The sequence below is a fragment of the Macaca thibetana genome, chromosome 5 (genome assembly GCF_024542745.1).
Source record: "Macaca thibetana thibetana isolate TM-01 chromosome 5, ASM2454274v1, whole genome shotgun sequence".
NCBI classification, from domain to species: domain Eukaryota; kingdom Metazoa; phylum Chordata; class Mammalia; order Primates; family Cercopithecidae; genus Macaca; species Macaca thibetana.
In genome coordinates this window covers 71,275,780-71,295,141 of record NC_065582.1, presented here as the reverse complement: position 1 = coordinate 71,295,141, position 19,362 = coordinate 71,275,780, and the positions used below count along the sequence as shown (strand labels likewise).

The following is a 19,362-nucleotide window of genomic DNA, read 5'->3' as shown; positions in this document are numbered from 1 at the left end:
CGGGCACAGTGGCTCACACCTGTAACCCCAGCAATTTGGGAGGCCGAGGCGGGTGGATCATGAGGTCAGGAGATCAAGACCACCCTGGCTCACACAGTGAAACCCCATCTCTATTAAAAATACAAAAAATTAGCCAGGCATGGTGGCAGGAGCCTGTAGTCCCAGCTACTGGGGAGGCTGAGGCAGGAGAATAGCGTGAACCCGGGAGGTGGAGCTTGCAGCGAACGGAGATTGCGCCACTGCACTCCAGCATGGGTGACAGAGCAAGACTCCATCTCAGTAATAATACTAATAATAAAATAAAAAATAAATAAATTAAACCTTGTATGAGAGCGGTTAAACTTTAGAAGAAAGGTAACTGTTCTTGCCATATCTGTAGCAGTTAACAGGTGTACACTGGGAATTCTAGGGTTTGTGGCCTTGCACAGTGGTCATTCAAGCTTTTGCCTCTTTCTTGTGTTTCCCTTTCTCTATTGTAAAAGACTGAGGTGGCCACTTTCAGGAGGTCTTCTAATGTGCTATCTGGTCCCAGGTCCTGTTTTTGTAGCTTCCTCCTGATGTCAGGAGCTGCCTGAGTAATACATTTATCCTATAGGATTAGCTTTCGCTGAACTGAATCAGGAGATAGAGAGGTGTGCATTACCAAGGCCTCTTTTAGCCTCTCCAGGAAGGCAGTGTGATTTTCATCAAATCCCTGGTCAATCATAGACAACTTAGTATAATTGAGAGGTTGGTCTTAGTCCTATGTAAGCCCTCCATTATGCACACATGAAAGTGTCTCCTCTTCTAGTCACCTGTTAACTGCCACATCACTGGGTTCCCATTTACGGTCATTCACTGGTACTGCTTCTCTTCCAATTGGATACTATTTGCTACCTTCTCTGATGCTATATGTGGTGCAAAGCTGATCACCAAATCTCTCTGCTGCTTGCAGAGTGGCCTGTTTCTCAGTGTCTGTTAGGTTCTAATTCAAAAGTAACATAACGTCTGTCCAGGACAGTTCAAATACTTGGGTGAAATTCTGGAAAGCCTCTATATAGCTATCAGGGTCATCCAAAAACTTGCCAACATCCCCCTTAATTTGCTTTAACTCCTGTAGGAAGAAGGGGACCTGGACCTTACTGGGTCCAAATTCACTGAGCATTTGTTGAAGGAGCAAGAGTGCGACTGGGGCTTATTCAGGGTGAGGATTTTTAGGAGGGGATGAGTGAGACACCGAAGCTGAATAGGGAGATTGAGGTGGACCCAGAGGAGCAGGGCTTGAGGGAGCTCCTTCCTCTGCTAGGAGTGCCTCCAGAACTCTTTAATTCCCCAGGCTTACCCCTTGCAGTCTTTCCTGAGATGGCAAACAGGAGGGCTGGATCAATTCCACACTATCAGCAAAGGTCTGGATTGCCTTGCAAAGTATAGAAAGCCCGCACATTTGGGGCCTCAGACCATCTGTCCTCACGTCTACAGAAAAGTTCCAACTGCTGGATAATATTGAAATGAATGGTTCCTTCCTGAGGCCAAGTCTGTCCTTGCTGTAAACCATAATTTGGTCAAACCTTTGTTCAGAGGGGTCTGAATCATTTTTCCTACAGATTCCAAGGGTCAAAGCAGTCTCAGTAGTTCAGGATACACTCGAGAGGAATATGACTTGGGGCTGGTGAGAAGAGCCAGTTGCCCATTCTGAAAGACAGGGAATAGAGGTGCCCCTCATTCCCTTCCTTCTTTTAGCGAAAACACAGGGTGTGAGAGAAAGCAAAGTAGGCGTTGTCCCTTCCCTTCCACCTCTTATCCCTGAGTCCTGGTGACCTTGACAGGTGCCGGTCATAGGTACCCATGACGTATGTGCCCACAAAGCAGGGAAAACCTAGATAATAGGAATTAACCGCCATCACCTATGCCTCCATTTTTTCCTGCTGCTGACAACCTTTGAGTTCCCTGGGCCTGTTTATGCCATGGGGTTTTTCTTTCCTGGGTCACAGCCTGAAGCTTTGAATCGAGTTTGGGACTGAAAAGGTATTTCAGAGGCTGTTTGTATCTGTTTAGACTGTTTCAAATGAGCCTGGCCAAATGTGCAGTTATCAGCCAGAAGGGCTGTTCCTCCAACTTCCCTATGAGAAACAGAGTGCTGGGAGGGGTCAGTCCTCGCACACAAAAGGGAAAACGAGAAAAACAGTATAATGGGCAAAAAGGAAGGTCCTGGGAGAAGAATCCCTTGTTCAGTGCAAGTGGGTCACTTTACTCCTGCATCCTTCCCCAGTTCAGACCAGGTTGAATTCCTCCGCCAGGGTAGAAATGCTCTGTTGGCACAGTGGGCAAGAAGTGCCCTGTGGGTTCCTGGCCACCGCCATGGTTTTCTCCTGCCCCCCAATCCCTTGTGGCTGTGCTCAGGCACCCGAGCTGGGAGGGGAGAGGGTAAGGGGAGCTGCCTTGAGCTGCGTGGGTCTGCAGCTGTTGGGGCGGAAGTGAAGATGGCACCTCTAGGAACAATTGGTCTGATTTGCACCTTTGATGGCTGAGCCAAACACTCATTTTACTTAGTAACATGGTGGCAGCCTGTAGCAAAACTTTAACATTATAAAAGAAGAGATAAGAGCTATTTCAAACCATGAGAGAGAGAAAATAGACGAAGTCTAGGTGTTTTGACCAGCTCCGTTAGGGCAGTTTAAAACTCCGTGAAGGTAAATAGAGCCTACCACTTGCACGAAAGAGAAAGACATGGTAGGGTTTTGGAAAAGAGACACATCTGACAGTTTTGTATTATGTAACAAGAGTTGGAGAAAAGTATTTAGACATTTTATGGACTCACTAGTAAGTCTGTAGGGAATCTGAATCCCAAAGGAGTGTCAAAGAGTTTTAAACATGTGATCCTACTTGTTTGTGCTAAAGATGACAAGAAAAGTCAATCTGCAAGGTACTTGAAAAACAAAGATAACTAAGACTCTGAGTGGGAAAGCATCAGCATAATTTATTAAATACACATTCACCACTTTGGAAGACTGAAGTAGGAGGATCACTTCAGCCCAGGAGTTCAATACCAGCCTGGTCCCCATGGTGAAACCCTGCCTCTACAAAAAAAAAAAAAAAAATACAAAAAAATTAGCCATGTGTGGTGGCAGGTGCTTATAGTCTCAGCTACTCAGGGCAACAGAGGAGACCCTGTCTAAAAAGAAAAAAAAAAAAAAAAGACACATTAACTTCTTATTTGCCTCATGCTTAATCTTATTTGCTTCATGCTTAATCAATAAAAATCTATAAAGCATGAGACATAGAATCGGGAACATGGTAGATATGTAAAAATGCTCATCGCCAGCCTATTCACCCAGGTGAGAGGCAGAAGATACCTCTCTCTTCCGTTTTCTTTATCTCCCTCTGTTCCTGTTTTCTGTGTATTTATGTGTACATAATAACATCCTTTCCAGAACTAGCAGCACACTCACCTCTGCAAAGCCTTCCCTTGATCTCCAAGCCACCTTGTACTATTTAATACCGCAAGCATTTACATGGTTTGTACCTGATTGTGTAGTTTGTCCCAAGTAGTTCTTTATGTCTAGGTATCTTATTGTGTCCAGAATTGGTTCCTTCCGGTGGGTTCTTGGTCTTGCTGACTTCAAGAATGAAGCCGCGGATTCTCACGGTGAGTGTTACAGTTCTAAAAGATGGTGTGTCCAGAGTTTGTTCCTTCAGATGTTCAGATGTGCCCGGAGTTTCTTCCTTCTGGTGGGTTTGTGGTCTTGCTGACTTCAGGAGTGAAGCCACAGACCTTGGCAGTGACTGTTACAGCTCTTAAAGGTGGCACATCCAGAGTTGTTCATTCCTCCCAGTGGGTTTGTGGCCTCGCTGACTTTAGGAGTCAAGCGGCAGACCTTCACAGTGAGTGTTACAGCTCATAAAGGTGACACGTCTGGAGTTGTTTGGTCTTCCCAGTGGGTTCGTGGTCTCGCTGACTTCAGGAGTGAAGCCACAGACCTTTGCGGTCAGTGTTACAGCTCATAAAGATAGTGAAGACCCAAAGAGTGAGCAGCAGCAAGATTTATTGCAAAGAGCAAAAGAACAAAGCTTCCACAGCGTTGAACTGGACCCAAACGGGTTGCCTCTGCTGGCTTGGGTGACCAGTTTTTATTCCCTCATTTGGACCCGCCCATGTCCTGCTGATTGGTCCATTTTACAGAGTGCTGATTGGTCCATTTTACAGAGTGCTGATTGGTGCATTTATAAACCTTTAGCTAGACACAGAGCACTGATTGGTGCGTTTTTACAAAGTGCTGATTGGTGCGTTTACAAAGCTCTGTGTTAGACAGAAAAGTTCTCTAAGTCTGCACAGGACCCAGAAGCCCAGCCAGCTTCACCTTTCATTATCACCAAATGAACTTCTAAGTCTTTTGAATACAGAAACTATAGATTCATTGCATTCTATAATACCTACATTTAAATGGTTAATGTACTCATAAAGACACACATGCATACACACACAATGCTTACTCAAAGAATAGCATACTACCTGATTATACTGCCTCTATAACTAAAGGACAGAGGTGATGGACTGAAGACAAGTTGTAGATGTGATCTCTGCTTTACTAGAGTAAATGTGGTAGTTTTGTTACATACAATACACATCAATAAACTGGGAAAGTTACTTCCTGAAGATCAAAAAAGAGGAAATGGGTTCTAGCTATAAGAAAGAAGATTTTTTTCAGTTTCCTGAGAGTAAAGTGCAGCTGATCTTTGAACAACATAGGTTTGAACTGCATGGGTCCACTTTTACATGGATTTTTTTTTTTTTCAACCAAAGTGGATCAAAAATGTATATACTGTATCTATGTATGGGAAACCCACCTATAGGGAGGGCTGACTTTATATGTACATGAGTTCCACAGGACTGACTTTGGGACTTGAATATGTGTTGGTTTTGGCATATGTGGAGGTCCTCGACCAATCCCCAAGTATACAGAGAAATGACTATAATTATTATGTGATCTGAAATGACTACATCTTATATGAGTAGTTTGATGATTTACTCCATCAGTGTGGTCAATTTGATATACTAATCAAAATTATTACAAGCTAAAAATTTTGATGCAAAAATATTATATACTTTTAATAATATCTTGAATGGAGATTTGTCAATACTTCAGTGGAGACACTCTCCTCTGTTGATTTCCATCGGTACTAGATTCTCAAATGACTCATTTCTAAGTCAGAAAAATTGAACTGCTTTAAAAGTTCTACCACAGTTTTAAGAATCTACAAAATTTTGTTTCTAGGCACACTATTTGATGTCCATCTCAAAATCAAACAGCATAAAGAACACTAACATGATGTAATTTTCTACATGTTCAAAAACATGTTAGATGAGAAAACATCTTTAAATGTGTTAAAATTTCTTTTTGAGATGCATCTTGTTTTTAAACAAAATTTCAGTATATGATTATAAAGTTCTAAATGCAGTATTTTAATCAAGTATAGGAGTAAATCATGGACTTCAGGGTAAAATGTTATTTCATCCAGTGCAAGTAGAAAATAAACAACTCCCAACAGAGAAAACAAATACTATAAACGTGAGGTAAAAACCAAGTCTCAATGTATTCAAAGAAAATAAGGAAAATTCATATTTCCCTTCTGAAATCCCTCTTGACTGATGGTCCTTCACTCTTCTATGTAGAAAATCACCTCAAGAACCAAAAGAAATTGTAGTACCTTTTGAGATGAATTATCATACATCCATTAAAATAATAACTATAATGACTATCAAAACATAAAATTATTAATAAAAAATACAAAATCAAACACAACGTTAATAAATATGTAAATTTGTAAGTGCATTTTGTATTAGTTTAACAAAATTGTTTATGAAAAAATGTATATTTAAATAAAAGAACAATGAAAGTAAAAAGTTATGTTAGAATGACATGCCTCTGGCTTTAGTTTTTACTTACATTTTTAAAAATACTTAAATATTATCTCCTAATTGAAGTTGACACTTAAAAATATTAACTTTAAAATAAAACTGGTTTTCTAGAAATATGTCTCATTCAAGTCTATATTTAATATGTTTTTTTTTTCTTTTCAGAAAATTAAGTCAGTACCATCTTTAGACTTTTGACATATCTATTCTCTAAGATTTACAAAAGATGGTAGCTTTTTAATCACCCCAAATAAGCTGGCTTTTAATTGCTAGTCCAATAGACTTCTCAGTTTTTGTTCATAAGTTTCCCTGCAACCATTGATATTACTGAACACATTAGAGTTTATTAAAGATTTATCTTCTCAGTCGGGCGCGGTGGCTCACGCCTGTAATCTCAACACTTTGGGCGGCCAAGGTGGGCGGATCACAAGGTCAGGAGTTGGAGACCAGCTTGACCAATATGGTGAACCTCATCTCTAGTAAAAATCCAAAAATTAGCCGGGCGTGGTGACACATGCCTGTAATCCCAGCTACTAGGGAGGCTAAGGCAGGAGAATTGCTTGAACTGCTTGAACCCGGGAGGCAGAGGTTGCAGTGAGATGAGATCGTGTCAGTGCACTCCAGCCTGGGCAACAGACTGAGACTCTGTCTCAAAAAAAAAAAAAAAAAAAAATCGATCTTATCTTGGTATCTTTCTCCATTGTTTCTTTACACCATTCCTTTTCTGCTTACCTAGTACCCTAAACCTAAACCTGCTTCATGAATGGAAACAGACTTCAGAGATTCGTCCTCTTTCCTCAGATATTTCTTCTTCATTTAAACTCTTTACTTCAGCTATATATATTACATCAAATGTGAGGATATACAGTTTGAATTTCCAACCACACAATGTCACTCCTAGGTTCCAATGCTGAAATTCCAATTTTCTGCCAGATTGTTCTGCCTTACCATTCACTAGAAATCTGAATTAATGTTGCCAAAAACTGGTTTACTATACTCCCCTCAAAACAATATTCTTACACCAACAACACATTTCTGTTACTTAAACTACTATTCTATTTTTTTTACAAGTCTGAAATGTGGGAGTCATTATTCCACCTCTCTCTCCCTTACGCCCAAATCATCGGTCAAATGTGACAACCTTTACAGTTGTCCCCAACCCTGGCTATTTTTACCTCCACAATTGTAGTAAGATCGTTGTCACCTTCTCTCTAGATAGGCAGTTTTCAAAATGGTCAGAATATCCTATAAAGGGTAATATTTCAATAAATCAGGGCATTCATATTTCTATTTTTTTGTTTTGTTTTATGGAATCTTGCTCTGTTGCCCAGACTGGAGTGCAGTGGTGCAATCTCGGCTCACTGCAGCCTCTGCCTCCGGGGTTCCAGTGATTCTGCTGCCTCAGCCTCCTGGGTAACTGGGATTACAGACACATGCCACCACGCTTGGCTAATTTTTGTTTGTTAGGGGCTTTTTTAGTAGAAATGGGATTTTGCCACGTTGGCCCAGCTGGTCTCAAACTCCTGACCTCAGGTGATCTGCCCACCTTGGCCTCCCAAAGTGTTGGGATTACAGGCGTGAGCCACTGCACCTGGCCAAATGTTTTATAATGTCCATAAGATAGATAGATGATAGATAGATAGATAGATAGATAGATAGATAGATAGATAGATAGATAGATAGATAGATAGATAGATGATTATTATAAACAAACAATCCAATATGGTAGTGTGGTAGTGTGGGCTCCAAATTGGTGTCTTTTTTCTTTTTCTTTTTCTAGAAAAAAATAAATAAATAAAACATCCTGCTGTCTCACTAAGACTGGAATGCAGTGGGGTGACCATAGCTCATTGTAGCCTCAAACTCCTGGGCTCAAGTGATCTTCCTGCCTCAGCCTCCCAACTCGCTGGGACTGTAGGCATGTGCCACTACACCCACCTAATCATTTAAACTTTTGTAGAGACAGAGTCTGACTATGTTACCCAGACTGTTCTTAAACTTCTGGCCTCAAGTGATCCTCCCGCCTCATCCTCCCAAAGTGCTGGGATTACAGGCATGAGCTACCGTGCCTGGTGTGCTTCAAATTTCTCTCATGAGAGATGCACAATCAAAAAGTTTTGGACACTCCTTCACTAGAATATTTCAACAGCCTCCTAAAGTAATTAGCTTTCTTATCTTCAGTGTCTCTCCTCTCCTTCATGTACACATAACTGCCAGATAAAAGGTTCCTAGGAATAACAATGGTCACCTCACTGTCTGAACAAAGCTCTTTAAGGTCTTATACTTGCCACTGCAGTGAAACTCACCTCAATAACATGACCCTGAAGGCAATCACAAGCCGACCAGCCCCTCCTCCAAACATGCGCACATGAAACGCACTATTTTTCCAGGCATGATTTTCACTTTTCATTTTCATAATCCCATCATCCCAACGAAATGTAACCATCTATCCTCATCTAAAACATACCAAGTGCCTCTATATAGTATATTTTGCCATTATAATAGTATATTTGTTTGAGTTCTCTATAGATCTTTGAGATAAGGTCTGTGATAATAAACCCAATAAAAATCAGGTCCTCATGCAAAAGCCTCTCAAGTCATATCTATGGAAACTCACTCCAGCAGCCACATGGTCATGGAAATCCACTCTGCTTTCCTCTCTTTAGAAACATTAAAGGAAATCCCATTTCTAACCCATAGAAACTCATCTCAACTTCTCCCACTAATACCCAGTTCTCTTGTGCTCACCAGTGCTCTGGAATTCCCTACATACCAAATCCCCAACAACCCTCTCTGCTTTAACTCCTGAAGCATGCCTTTTTCTCTCCCCATTCCTCATTGTTTCTCAGCTTCTTACCATGTAGCTTCTTTATGTAAACAAAACTACATAATGGTAAGAACTTTTTCTTGTCTGATGTCCTTCAGTGCTTAGTCTGTAAAAAAATAGAACTTCTCTTAGAGGATGAGAGTCAGAAATGGAGGAAGATGTACCTAGTCTGGGTGGTGATTTGGGGATAATGGAGACAAGAACCCTTATACATTAGCATAAGTGATTTCCCTTCTCTACTCTCCCTCCTGATATACTTTCAGTTATGCAAACTTGTTCGTTTCCTAATGTTGAAATCCTCTTCATTTTTAAGATATGATCATATTTCATTGGCTCTGTGATTTTTCTATAACCAGAATTGATTTATTTCCTCCCAATGCCCATTGTCCTTGATCGCTAATACATTTATAACACACATAGTTTTTCATTACAGTTACCATCCTATCCAAATTTTCCTAAAGCATTGGTAACTCTTTAAGTCAGAGATTAAACCCTTATCTTTAAAACCACCATGGTATTTGTCCAAGAACATTGCAAACAACAGGTAAATGTTATCATACGAAAGAAACACCAAATGTTGTCATGACATTGTCTTCAGCAAAGAGTCTCTTGAACATAAACTGTTATATTTTCTTATTTGTCTTTTTCTTATTTGTCTTTTATTTATAATACCCCATCTTTAGGATGGGGTATTACTCAATGCTATTATTAGTAATATTTGGTAGTATTGGGCATAGTTTGCCTATTTAGAGGATATTCATCTAAATAAACAAACACATTGCAATAATTATTGCGACAATACCTATGATTACTTCAAGCCCAGATAAAGAATGTTGTATCCTCAAATACACAACTTTAGTGAGGGGTGTTGATAATGGAAGAAGTTATGCATGTATGGGAGCAAGGGGTATATGGAAAATTTCTATTCCTCACAATTTTACTATGAACACAATAGTGCATGAAAAAATGACATCTAAACATGTTATGTTCTGACTTTAAAGATATTATTTGAAAGAGGTACAAACTAAAAAAAGGCAGGGAATAGGTTCAGATTTTGTCATTCTAATAGCATATTTGTTTGAGGTCCATATTTAACATTCAAAAGAAACAGTAATGAAATCAGTAAAACTGAGTTTTGCAAAAATTGCATAAGATTCTTAAAAGTTATGATACAATGAGATAGTTACAAAAAAGAAATCTAACAGACTTTCCTTGTGGGGTTTCAGAACTGCATCAATCAAATCATTCATTTATTACAAAAATATTTATTGATTATTTAGTGCTTACCATGTCTTATATTGTAAGAACCTATAGTAAATTATAGGCGACTGACAAGTCTATTTTACAAAGTGCCAAAAAAATTTGAGTCAGTGAAACAGGTTAGTAATTTAAAGTAGACTAGGCCGGGCATGGTGGTTCACACCTGTAATCCCAGCTCTTTGGGAGGCCAAGGTGGGCGGATCACGAGGTCAGGAGTTCGAGACCAGCCTGGTCAACATGCTGAAACCCCATCTCTACTAAAAATACAAAAAATAACCGGGCGTGGTGGCTCATGCCTATAATTCCAGCTACTCAGGAGACTGAGGCAGGAGAATTGCTTGAACCTGGGAGACAGAGGTTGCAGTGAGTCGAGATTGTGCCACTGCACTCCAGCCTGGGTGACAGAGTGAGACTCAATCTAAAAAAATAACACTACTAATAAAGTAGACTATAAACATATAATTATTCACTCACTCAAAAGTCACAATTTATTGAGTGTTGTGCGATAAGCAATTGGCTAGGCTAGATGCTGGTAATAAAAGATAAAGAGAACACAGACTAGATCCTAAAGGAACTCATAATCCTGTGCTACAAGAGATGTATTCACAATGTGCTAAGAAAACATAAAGAAACCCCTAACTAAGCCCAGAGATGACAGAGAATGCACTCAGGAGTTAACCTTTAAATGGTGCCATGATTGATAAGCAGTGCCTCTCTTGGTGTAGAAATAAAAGAAAGAAATTGCAGCCAGCCAGATGTAACTCAATGAGCTAAAGTCGAGAGGAATGAGAAAGCATGACAGTTCTCCTGAACAAAAAGGCTGTTAACCTGGAACAGAGCAGAAACATAGGCGAATGGCAGAGAAAGAACTGTGAAGGGTCTTATAGCCACACAAGGAGTCTGGTCTTTAATAAATCCTGAATGAATGGAGTCCTTCATGCATCTTAAGAAAATCAGTAGCATATTCACATTTATATTTTAGACAAATAAATAAAGATCAGGGAAATGTTTAGATATTAGAATCAGCTGAACTTAGTGACAAATAATATGGTATAAGGTAAAGATGACAGAGAAAGGGAAGATAAAGTGAAAATTCATTTCCAAGTGTCATACTTGGGTGACCAAGTGGTATATGGAGACAAAGAATGTGTCACTGTGAGATCGATAAAATTTCTAATTTGTACTTGAGTATTGTTTCCAAGTCTAAATCATACATACAGTCTTATCCTGAAGATTTACATATTGGCAAGTAAAGGAAAATTAAGGCCAACTCAAGACAATAGATATGATTTAAAGTGTATTCCCTGATTCATTATTTATATTACATACTTGTATAAATTAATAAAGGGTTTCCTTTCTTAAACAAACCTGATACAATAAAATTGGGATTTATGTAAAGGACTAATGTTACTATTTCCTCTTTTAAAAAATGACATATTTGCCTCAATCTAAGAAAGAGAAAGAAATTTTCTTTTTATTTATTTATTTTTTAATTAGACTTTAAGTTCTAGGGTACATGTGCATAACGTGCAGATTTGTTACATATGTATACATGTGCCATGTTGGTGTGCTGCACCCATTAACTTGTCATTTACATTAGGTATATTTCCTAATGCTATCCCTCCCCCGTCCCCCAACCCCACGACAGGCCCCAGTGTGTGCGTGTTCCCCACCCTGTGTCCAAGTGTTCTCATTGTTCAATTCCCACCTATGAGTGAGAACATGTGGTGTTTGGTTTTCTGTCCTTGTGATAGTTTGCTCAGAATGGTGGTTTCCAGCTTCATCCATGTCCCTACAAGGGACATGAACCCATCCTTTTTTATGGCTGCATAGTATTCCATGGTGTATATGTGCCACATTTTCTTAATCCAGTCTATCATTGATGGACATTTGGGTTTGTTCCAAGTCTTTGCTATTGTGAATAGTGCTGCAACAAACATACGTGTGCATGTGTCTTTATAGCAGCATGATTTATAATCCTTTGGATATATATTCAGTAATGGGATGGCTGGGTCAAATGGCATTTCTAGTTCTCGATCCTTGAGGAATCGCCACACTGTCTTCCACAATGGTTGAACTAGTTTACAGTCCCACCAACAGTATAAAAGTGTTCCTGTTTCTCCACATCTTCGGCACCTGTTGTTTCCTGACTTTTTAGTGATCACCATTCTAACTGGTGTGAGATGATATCTCATGATGGTTTTCATTTGCATTTCTTTGATGGCCAGTGATGATGAGTATTTTTTCATGTGTCTGTTGGCTGTATAAATGTCCTCTTTTGAGAAGTGTCTGTCCATATCCTTTGCCCACTTTTTGATGGGGTTGTTTGATTTTTTCTTGTAAATTTGTTTAAGTTATTTGTAGATTCTGGATGTCAGTCCTTTGTCAGATGGGTAGGTTACAAAAATTTTATCCCATTCTGTAGGTTGCCTGTTCACTCTAATGGTAGTTTCTTTTGCTGTGCAGAAGTTGTTTAGTTTAATTAGATCCCATTTCTCAATTTTGGCTTTTGCTGCCATTGCTTTTGGTGTTTTAGACATGAAGTCCTTGCCCATGCCTATGTCCTGAATGGTATTGCCTAGGTTTTCTTCTAGGGTTTTTATGGTTTTAAGTCTGACATTTAAATCTTTAATCCATCTGGAATTAATTTTTGTACAAGGTGTAAGGAAGGGATCCAGTTTCAGCTTTCTACATATAGCTAGTCAGTTTTTCCAGCACCATTTATTAAATAGGGAATCCTGTCCCCATTTCCTCAACAAGAAATTTTCTTTAGTGTTAACTTAGAGTGTTTTCTAATGATTTAAAGTAAGATTACAAGTTAGTGAAAAAATAGATTAATATATATATGTATTAATGAATAAGACAGTTGGTTTTCAGTTGGTTTTCAGCAGAATGGGGTACTGGCTGTTCATTACTCATGGCTGTTGTGATGAGTCAGTGGTCACACTGCATGCTTGTAGATACCATGAATGTCACCACTACCTATTGCACAAACTAGGAAAGAGCTGTCACACTCGAATTTAACAGAAATCTCTAAAAGGATAAAATAGCACTCTGAAAATGAGTTAATAAATCAGAAAAAAATACATAACTGTGTCTAAATATTTTTTCTATTAAAAAGAAAAAAATGGGTTGTTGAAGAATTATTTATGCATTAGTTTATTAAAGTGTCAGGAAATAGAATTGCACTGTCTTTCTTTTAAGTATTTGTCTGTATTTTGTGCCTTTTGATAATTAATTTTATTTGGTTTTCAAGGTAATTATATAACTTGTCTTAATTCAAACTGCAACAACAAGCTAAGAAACAGTTATGGGGTTTCTGTAGAGAGTCTCTTTCTAAGTATCCAAAAGCCGGACTTTCATGCCTGTCTATGTAGCAGTAGTAAAAACTCAACAAGGCTTCTAACTGCATGACAAATATAATTCCTGGAATTTTCCTTCTTAAGTATTCACATCATCACCATTTCATGTAACAAACATTTTGAATTCCTGTAAAGTCAAAAATAATTCTTAAAGGAATAGCTACTACTCAAACAATTTTGACATGTAAACACCTACAGACTTTCATATCTAAAGATAAAAATCTAAAAGAGTGTGTCAAGAAGTGTTGCCTAAAAGCAAACCCTAAGACAAGGATTCTCATGAAAGTGATTTATAGTATTTAGGAGGTGGAGTGTGTGAAGTTGGATAGGGCAGGAAAGGATAAACAAGGATGTGGTCTTGGCTGGAGCTTCACTTCAGCCTGACCCCACTGGGCACTCAGGAGTATATATTAAACCTAGTTGGTTGTGCTTTGACACAAGGGACCAGTTCTTTGTACTGTCATATTATCGAATCACTGCTACTGCCCACTAAAGTGAGTGGAGGTAGAGGTGGGTGTTATATCCAGGCACACCCGCTCTCACTGGGCCAAAGGGATGAGTGTATTGGCCTAGTGAAAGCAAACTGGATGAGACAACAACAATATCTACTGCAGAGGTATGTTTTTTAAATATCTTGGAGAAAGAAATATCTTGCACAAGGTCCAAATGAGCAGTGAATAAACACACGGATGACAGCAACACAGTGCAGAGAAGAGAAAGTAAATAGAGGCATGCCTTCTCCTTCAATTGCACATTGCTTTACTATGCTTCACCAACACTGCATTTTTTACAAATTGAAGGTTTTTGGCTTCCTGAAGCTAGCAAGTCTATTGGGACATTTTTACAACACCATGAGCTAGCTTCATGTCTCTGTGTTACAGTTTGGTAATTCTTACACTATTTAAGGTTTTCATTGTTATTATATATGTTACGGTTATCTATGATCAGTCATCATTGCTGTTACTATTGTAATTGTTTTGGAGCACCATGAACTGCACTGCTACAAGACAGTGAAATTAATCATTAAATGTTGTGTGTGTTCCAACTGCTTCACCAGCTGGCTGCTCCCTCATCACACTCCCTCTCCCAAAGACTCCCTGTTCCTTAAGAAAAAACAATGTCGAAATTAGGTCAATTAATAATCCCACAATGACCTCTAAATGTTTAAGTGAAAAGAAGTTACACATCTCTCACATTAAATTAAAAGCTGGAAATGATTAAACTTAGTGAGGAAGGTATATTGAAAGCCGAGATAGGCCAAATGATAGGCCTCTTGTGCCAAATAGTTAGCCAAGTTGTGAATGCAAAGGAAAAGTTCTTGAAGAAAATTAGAAGTGCTACTCCAGTGAACACACCAATGATAAGAAAGCGAAACAGCCATATTGTTAATATGGAGAAAATGTGAGTGACCTGGACAGAAGATTAAACCAACCACAACATTCCCTTAAGCCAAAGCCTAATCTAAAACAAGGACCTAACTTCAATTCTGTGATGGATGCCTAGGAGAGGTGAGAAGGCTTCAGAAGAAAAGTTGGAAGCCAGCACAGGTCAGTTAATGAGATTTAGGGAAAGAATCTCTATAACATGGAAGTGCAAGGTGAAGCAAGTGCTGATGGAGAAGCTGAAGCAAGTTATCAAAAAAAAAAAAAACTAGGTAAGATTATTGAAGAAGGTGGCTACACTAAACAATAGATGTTCAGTATAGGTAAAACAGCCTTGTAAGGAAGACGATCCCATCTAGGACTTTTATAACTAGAGAAGAGATGCCAACGACTGACTGAAAAGCATCAAAGGACAGACTAACTTTCTTGTTACAAGCTAATACAGCTGGTGACTTTAACTGAAGTCAGTGCTCATTTACCATTTAGAAAACCCGGGAGTCCTTATGAATGATGTTAAATCTATCTTTGCCTGTGCTCTATGAAACACGGTTTACTGAGTATGTTAAGCCTACTGTTGAGAACTACTGCTCAGAAAATAAAAGATTATTTCAAAACATTACTGTTCACTGACAATGCACCTTGTCACCCAGGAGCTCTGATGGAGATGTACAAGGGATTAATGTTGTTTTCATACCTGCTAACACAACAACCATTCTGCAGCCCATGATCTAGAAACAATTTCAATTTTTGAGTCTGATTTTTTAACAAATATATTTCATAAGGCAATAACCAGCATATATAGTGATTCCTCTGATGGATCTTGGCAAAGTAACTTTTAAAAACCATCTGGAAAGGATTCGCCATCCTAGATGTTTAAGAACATTCATTAAGAACATTCATAATTCATGGGAAGAAGTATCAATATTAACAGGGATTTGGAAGAAGTTAATGCCAAACCTTATGGATGACTTTGAGAGGTTCAAGACTTCAGCGGAGAAAGTCACTGCAGATGTGGTGGAAATAGCAAGAGAGCTAGAATGAGAAGTGAAGCCTGAAGATGTGACTGAATTGTGGCAATCTCATGATAGAAGTTGAACAGATGAGGAATTGCTTCTTATGCAGGAGGGAAAAAAGTGGTTTTTCCAGTTGGAAACTACTGTTGAAGATGCTGTGAACATTGTTGAAATGACAGTGAAGGATTTAGGGTATTCCATAAACTTAATTGACAAAGCAGCAGCTGGGTTTCAGAGGATTAACTCCAAATATTAAGGAAGTTCTATTGAAGATAAAATGCTTTCAAATAGCATTGCATGCTACAGAGAAATCTTTCATTAAAGGAAGAATCAATTGATGCAGCAAACTTCACTGTTGTCTTATTCTATGAAATTGCCACAATGCCTCGATCTTCAGCAACCACCACCCTGACAGCAGCCATCAACAGGTAGGCAAGACCTCCCACCAATAAAAAGATTAAAGCTTTCTGAAGGCTCAGATGAGTGTTAGCAATTTTTAGGAATAAAGTATTTTTTAATTAAGTTATATACATTTTTTAGCCATAATACCATAGCACACTTAATAGAATATAGCATAGTACAAACATAACTTTTATATACATGGGAAACCAAAAATTTCATCTGATTTGCTTTATTGCAATATTTGCTGTATTGCTACGGTCTGAAACTGAACCTGCAATATCTCTGAGGTATGCTTGTACTAAACCTAGATGTACACAAACCGCTAAAACTTGTTACACACAGAAGTATAATTTAATCATAAACTCCACTAAGGTTAATATAGTACTTATGCTTTAGGAAGCTGTGATCAGCAGAATTCTAGGATGGTCCCATGATCCCCACTCCCTAGTATTAAGCACTGTATAATCTGAGTCTGGGTGGGACTTGTGATTCGCTTCTAGCCAAACAAATATGGCAGAGCTGGTAAGATGTCACTCCCAAGATTATGTTTTATTATGCAAGATTCCATCTTAGCCAACTGAAGATAGAGGCTCTCCTGCTTGACATGAGGAAGCAAACACCCGTGCATGAACTGACAAATGAGAGGCCACATGGATATGGCAAGTAACTGATTTGCCTTTGGGACTTGAGGACAGCTTTCAGCCAACACGCAGCAAAAGACCAGTGCCCTCAGTCATACAGCACAGGAAAATGAATTCTGCTCACAACTTGAATGTGCTTGAAAGCAGATTCTCCCTGATCAAGCCTATAAATAAGAACACAGCCCAGCTGAAACGTTTATTGCAGATCCTGAAACAGAGAACCCAGTGAAGCCATGCCTGCACTGACTCCTGATGTACAGAAACCATGAGATAATGAAGATATATTGTGTTTGCTGCTAAATTTTTGGTAATGTGCTATGTAGCGATGGAGAACTAACACAAGTGTGTATTTTAAAACCAAATATTCTATGCTCTCACTTATAAATGGGAGCTAAGAGGTGAGGACGTAAAGGCATAAGAATGATATAATGGACTCTGAGGACTCGGAGGAAAGGTGGGAGGGGTGAGGCATAAAAAACTACACATTGGGTTCAGTGTATGCTACTCAGTTGAGGGGTCCACCAAAATCTCAGAAATCACTACTAAAGAACTCATCCATGTAATCAAACACCACCTGTTATAGTTCTGTAAATGTTTGATAGTTTTAAGCAGCGAAGTCATTGGTTCCCAGGGTTTAGGATAATTTGATTATGGCTTCAATCTTGTTACTTCTTATTGGCCTGTTTAAGTTCTGGATTTATTCATGTTTCAATCTTTGTAGGTGGTATGTGTCTAGAAATTTATCCATTTCTTCAAGATAGTTGACTAAAGACATTTTATACTAGCTTCCTCCACTTAAAAGAACTAAAATAGCAAGTAGATAATCACACTTTGAAGATATCATCCAAGAGAAAACACTGGAGTTCAACAGAATATGAATAGCCAATACCTAAGCAAGGAAAGAAAAAGAATCAAAGCAGTCTGCTCAGCCTGGTTTAGTTGGGAGCCAAGAGAGACTCCTCAACACAAGAAAAGGGTAAATGAAAGATTCTCAGTGGTCCACATTTTCACCATAGATTCCTGCAATTCTAGCCACAAGATAGTCCTCTACCCTCACAGATTATGAAACTAATAGAGGGTGTGGCTGGGAGATTTTATTATGTCATTGCCCCAAGAAGGATGCTCAAATGCATCTTTCATATTTCTTGAGACCTAAGCTGCTCCAGCAAAATGCCATTTTATAACTCCACTTCCAACAGATGGTACACTGCCCTGGAGCCCCACAATGCTGTTGCTGAGATACAAGAGAAGCACAGGCTGCTGCTCCTGGGGCTTAGGCAAAAGTGACCCCAGGTTATCCTATGCAGGGCAGAGACACGCCTGAAACACAGACTGCTGTTTTTAGAACTGAGATGTCAGTGAGACACTATTCTAAAGCCCTTTCCCCCAACAGACTATGCACTATCTTGAATTCCAGCAATGCTGCAACTGAGGTGCAAGAGAAGAGCTGGCTATTAACTCCAGGGCTTAGGTATGAGAGACTGTGACTACCACACCCTCAGATGAGGTGTAAGTGGTATGCATACTCCTCACCTGCCAGCCTACACTGCTGTCACTAAAGTGGGCACTGCTCTTTCCCAGGGAAGGGCACTGTACAGCTGCTATTTCCATCAACCTGAGAATTTCACTGGTGGCCCAGGGATTACCCCACTTCTGCCTACCACAGTGCACCTAGACACACCATAACATGCTGAAGACAAGCCAACAAAGCCCAACTTTGCCCCCTCCCCCGTTATACCAGTGTGCACAGTCCAGAAGCCAGGTGATTGCCCAGCCAAGTCAATCACTTTTGGCACCTGAACACTCCTCCTGAGAAACTGAGGTTGGGCCTACCCACCCAGCCACTACTACCACAACAATCATCTACCTGCACATGCTACTTGCAGGCCTGGAGACTGGCCACCCAAAACCCACTGTAGCCACTGCCAACAGCAGCACTGCTCAGAACCGAAAGGGTCATCCTGCCACTGCCACTTTGATCACCCACACCACACCGTATGAACAGGGGCCCAATAATCCACCGACCTGTAAAAGTTATGGCTGCCACTACCAAGCATCAGAGTAAGCCACTTGGAGATTCAAGAATCAACCAACTTGGGTACAATAACACCAGTGTCTGTGTAAACCACCCTGAGCCCAAAAGACAGCTCACTGCTGCAACTACTGAAACCTGAAGACTGGCCTACCTAGCATCCTAATTCCCAACAAAACTTCAGCACAGCCTCCACTAATAACTGCACCCTAAGCAACTGAGGAAATCTCAGAAACCACTGACACTTTTTACAGCCAAAGAAATCGAACAGAGACTACATTCCTGCACATAACAAAAATCAAAGGCAAAGTGACCTACACAACCAACATCGCAGATAGATCTTCTGGAAAAAGTCCTCTCCTATGAAAGCAAATTCAGAATGTTGAAAGACGTGACTGATGTACCAGATACAATGGAAATCAGAAAAACAATTCAGGATATGATGAGAAATTTAACAAAGAGATAGATATCATAAAATAAAAACAAACATAAATTCTGGAACTGAAGAATTCACTGAAGGAAATGTAAAATGCATTCAAAAGTTTCAACA

At 39.4% G+C, this 19,362-nt stretch overlaps 1 long non-coding RNA gene across 1 annotated transcript in view; it reads left to right on the top strand.

Moving 5' to 3' along the window:
- Positions 1-1,645: 1,645 nt before the first annotated feature.
- The window catches only part of LOC126955613 (uncharacterized), a 37,012-nt gene continuing 19,295 nt past the window's right edge, over positions 1,646-19,362 (top strand). Inside the window, exon 1 of the long non-coding RNA XR_007726003.1 lies at positions 1,646-2,004. This is a non-coding gene — a long non-coding RNA (uncharacterized LOC126955613). The remainder of the gene's footprint in view (positions 2,005-19,362) is intronic.